The sequence below is a fragment of the Salmo salar genome, chromosome 01 (genome assembly GCF_965601325.2).
Source record: "Salmo salar chromosome 01, fSalSal1, whole genome shotgun sequence".
Classification (NCBI taxonomy): domain Eukaryota; kingdom Metazoa; phylum Chordata; class Actinopteri; order Salmoniformes; family Salmonidae; genus Salmo; species Salmo salar.
The window spans coordinates 141,619,701-141,624,748 of NC_138291.1; the positions used below are offsets into that span (position 1 = coordinate 141,619,701).

General features: G+C 44.5%; 1 long non-coding RNA gene across 2 annotated transcripts; it reads left to right on the forward strand.

The window, feature by feature from the left end:
* The first annotated feature begins 223 nt into the window (after nt 1-223).
* On the forward strand, nt 224-5,048 carry LOC106563404 (uncharacterized). Of its 2 annotated transcripts, none has more exons than XR_001319252.3 (4): nt 224-414; nt 847-937; nt 3,481-3,589; nt 4,004-5,048. It is a non-coding gene; the product is annotated as an uncharacterized LOC106563404 (long non-coding RNA). The 2 variants fall into 2 exon arrangements; XR_001319253.3 differs by having other exon boundaries at nt 407-637.

Consider the following 5,048-nt stretch of genomic DNA (forward strand, 5'->3'; position numbering starts at 1 on the left):
GCTAAGGTGTATGTAAACTTCCGACTTCAACTGTATGTGTAACGCGTGGGTGCAGGAATCAGGTGCAAAGATCAGAGCGTTGGACGAATGTAATTTAATAAAGGACTGAATACGGTCACGCCAAATACACTAGCTGCAAAACCCACACCAAGCCAAAACAGGACCCACTACAGTACTGCGTAAAAGCAAATCAACACATCCACCAACACTACACAGGCGAAACAAGCCCTCACAACAGCAAGGAGGCATTTCCAGCTTCAAATAGCTCCTAATCAAACCCCAACAAGGAACAGGTGAAAACAATCAGACCCAACCAACTGAAAAGGGATCGGTGGCCGCTCGTAGACCGGTGACGACGACTGCCGAGCACCGCCCGAACAGGAAGGGGAACCGCCTTCGGTGGGATTCGTGACAGTATGTGATAACCTTTGTATGCTTGCAATGTGCAATGATGGAAATGTACTGGGTAAATGGAGTTGTACAGCTTTAGTTCTCAGGCTGAGAATTGTCTACACCTGCTGATAGTTACACAGGCTCAAGGTCGAGATAGTAGAGTGAGAAATCTCAATCTAGACATGTTTTTCTCATTGTGTCTAATACAATGCAACAATGTTACAATGTTAAGGAATGATTGACGGTAAGTTGTTCACACCAACTAGTATAAGGAGGGTTGTCTCCTGTTTTGCCACACAGATCTTTACTATAGACTACTGAGGTATTCTGTATGTGAATCTCTGTCTGCAATTGCATTTTATAACTAAAGAGTTTTATACCAAGGTTCCTGTGTCTGTGTCATCTATCTGGAAGACTGATTGTTAAAGGAAACTTACATCACCCCATGTATAGGACCACCCTATATTTGGAGAGCTTGCCGGGAGTGAGTGACCACTACGTCTGGATTATCTTCGTCCCGCTGTGCAGCGCATCAAATTATAAGGTAAGCAGACGCCTGTTAAATCAAGAGTCTGAAATTAGAAATAGCACCGTGTGGTTGATGACTCATTCCAGTTTGACACCTCACTCCTGGGGTTGATAATTACAGGAACAGTCGATGCCTACATTTAATAGAATGTACGCATCGATAGGCCCATAATAGAATTTATATGATAAATGACCGAGAACCCCAGGTGTAATAGTCTGAAATTCCTGAGGGTCTAATGGAACCTTGTGTGAGGAACTTGGTTATAGATTAGGATGAACCAAGTCAGTACTGGGTGACAAGTGATTGAAAGTGTTTTATGCACATGATGTTCTTACCTGAGGGAAGACACGGGTTTTATGTATGGTGTCCTTACCTGAGGGAAGACACGGGTTTTATGTATGGTGTCCTTACCTGAGGGAAGACACGGGTTTTATGTATGGTGTCCTTACCTGAGGGAAGACACGGGTTTTATGTATGGTGTCCTTACCTGAGGGAAGACACGGGTTTTATGTATGGTGTCCTTACCTGAGGGAAGACACGGGTTTTATGTATGGTGTCCTTACCTGAGGGAAGACACGGATTTTATGTATGGTGTCCTTACCTGAGGGAGGACACTGGTTTTGTTTTGATATATGTGTAATTGGTGGGATTATACATTTGGTGTGGGACAATTGTTGTATGAGTTGAGTGTATAAGATAACAGCGAATGGCTATATGCTAGTCAATATCACATCATTTCTATGTACTGAAATAAATCTAGACTGGTATAGACAACAAGTCTTTAAGAGTAGTACAAGAAGGGATACATTTGCAAATTGCGTATTGGGAAATGACATGTTAAAATACAAGTGAAACCAACTGTGGTTATTTACCACACATATGTGGAACCATTTACAGTAGCGTGGTTAGTCAATGAACGTAGTGAAGCTGAAGAAGAAGAGGGGTTAGAGAAAATAGAACTGCGTTGGCTATATCATCCTATGTTAGGTTCTACTACCCGTATACGGGGATAGAACTGGGTTTTTCTACAGTACCATACAGATAAGTCACTCAGTCCACATTACATAGAACCTGATTAAAACAAAATCCCGGGGCACCATGACAGATTCAACCAAAGGCAGTGCAGAGACAGTGGGTCCCACACCAATGAAGGCTGGGCCTGACCTCTGTGACGCTGCCCTGACTGATGCTGACTTGGAGCTTTTCGTTGACGGTTCTGCATATATAGATCAAACTACAGGGAAGAAACATGCAGGGTTTGGTATTGTGACAATTGATAGAACCACTCACATACAACAACCACTACCAGATACTTTCTCAGCTCAACAGGCGTGAACTTTTGGCGCTAACCACTGCCTGTAAAATGGGAGAAGGGAAAAGGGTTACAGTTTTCTCTGATTCTGCTTAAGCAATAGGGGTTTGTCTCTCCTGGTGTGGCGTCTGGAGGAGTAGGGGTTTTCACAATGCTTGTGGAAGTCCTATTTGTAATAGAACTATGGTTTTAGATCTCTTGGAGGCTATGATGCTGTCGTCTGCTTTGGCTATCGTGAAGGTTGCTGCTCACACTGCGTGGAAAGATTTTGTGAATATGGGTAACACCATGGCAGATGAGGCTGCTAAATTGGCTGCCTCAAAGTGTCATAGCCACTCCATGTTCTTCTCTGCTACTGTTGGGAAAGACAATGACGATTTGGCATCTAGACAGGCTTTGGATGTTGGTTCTCATTTGGTATGGCCAGCAGGGTAAACTTGACCCCGTTTCTAAAATTTGGAGACAGACTGTGTCTGCCAACGTATCTTATCGCCTCTGCCAAGAAGCCCATGGTATGGCCCATTTGTCAAGGGGGGATATGATAGAGGCAATTTCTTAGATTGGTTTTGTCCTTTGTCCAGAATTTGACGTCTGTTTCGATGTGCTACGTGCATGCAATTTAACATTGCTCAAAGGAACACCCCTGAAACCAGGTCATTTCCCTACGCCAAGAGGACCATTTGTCCATCTTGCAGAAAGACAAGAAAGGAAAAGGTACTGTTTAGTCCTTATTGACAGGTTCACCAGGTGGGTGGAGGCATTTCCCACCACACACTGTGATGCTAAGACAGTAGCAAAGCTACTAGTGAGGGAGATAATACCTAGATTTGGTGTTCCTGAGGTTTTATCTGCAGACAATGGTACTCAATTCACTGGTGATGTAGTGAAGCCAGGTAGCCATAATGATGGGAGTGGACCAGAAGTTTGTGTCCATCTACCACCCCCAGAGTAATGGGGTTACCGAGAGAGCTAACCAATCCATTAAACAAGGGTTAGCTAAGGCATGCCACTCCACCAATAAATCTTGGGTGGATTGTTTACCACTGGTGATAATGAAAATGCGCAGTATTGTTAATAATGGCCTGGGGTGTACACCACATGAAATGTTGACAGGAAGACGCATGAATGTTCCCGCACACAGACCCATGACTGATAGACAAATAGACCTCACTCTAGCTGAAGTAGAACACTTGGAGTACATGAAAGAGCTAACTACTATTGTCAGATCTCTCCACTCTCACACTAGGAAAACTCAGGAGGTACCAGGTGAGGACCCCGACTACCTGCCTGTGGAGGTTGGAGACTGGGTCCACAAGAGAAAATGGAACCAGCCAAGATGGATGGGGCCATTCAAGGTAACCATGGCAACACCAATGGCGGTCAGAGTTCAGGAAAGTTCCGGCTGGCTCACCTGTCCCACTGCCAGAAGGTGTTCAGCTGTCACGCTCTGACCTAGGAGAGCTGTGTTTTCTCTGTTTAGTTAGGTCAGGGTGTGATAGGTGGGTGGGCAGTCTGTTTGGTGTTCTGTGTTTGGCCGGTTTTGGTTTCCAATCAGAGGCAGCTGTCATTCGTTGTCTCTGATTGGAAGCCATACTTAGGCAGCCTGTTTTTCCCTGTGTTTTCGTGGGATCTTGTTTTTGTGCAGCTGTGTTTGAGCAGCCCCAGAACGTCACGTTTGTTTCAGGTTCACCTGTTTCTTGTTTTGTTCGGGTTCACTAATAAAATATGTGGAACTACCGGCACGCTGCGCCTTGGCTGATTTATGACAGGGAATTTGAAGATGGCTTTCGTGACATCAGCTCACAGGAGATGATTGAGCCAGACACAGCCTGAAACAAGAGGCAGAAGCAGATGTGAGTCGAGACCAAAGACTTGAAAAAGATGAAGGGCAAGACCAAAGCCCTGAAGAACCAACTGTTTACATGATCAGCAAGGTTATGTTGTAAATAAACAAACCCTTAGGGGATAAAAGAGAGGGAAGATGACGGCATGTGGTCATTGGTGGTTGACTGTGTTGGCTCTATCCACATTACTTGTTTGTGTGGGTGAAGATTGCCCTGTCAACGTGTGGGTAAAGTTTGTTTGGGGACACTTTTCTACCTAAGTCTCAAATGGGACTGCGGTGTTAATTTTGTCTAAACCCAAATCCACGAGTGAGTTGTTTGGTTCAATGAGTAGACCAACGGCAAAGACAGATCAGGCCTGTGGACCAAAATCTTGCTTGATATGTCTAAGCTCTCTAATACTCTCAGCCCTAGTGATGAGTGTTCTGTCCAGGATGGGTAAATGGTTCACTGGGAAATTTGGAAATGTTAAGGGCCAGATTTTAATGGGTATCTTATCATTTGTAGTTCCTGTGTTGATAGGCTTTTGTTGTGTTTAGATTTTTTGTTGTCTTAGTAAATGGGCAGTGAAGAAGACCATGCCTGGTTTAATGGTATTGGCTTTACCTGCCTCCTATGATGCCACTGGTGTTGACCCCAACTATGACCCTCTTGCTTGCCCAACTGACCCAGAGGATGATTCCCATACTACCTACAGTATATGTGAATGGTTAAAGTTCCAGATGTCTAACGTCGATTTCTGTACATGGTTATATGAGACTAGATAGTCTCAAACAGGGGAATGTTGAGGGTTACCCTGGGGGTCAGGTGTGGGGCTACACCAATGCCATGATTACTATATATGTGATAACCTTTGTATGCTTGCAATGCGCAATGATGGAAAAGTACTGGGTAAATGGAGATGTACTGCTTTAGAATTGTCTGCACCTGCTGATAGTCACGCAGCCTCAAGACCGAGATAGTAGAGTGA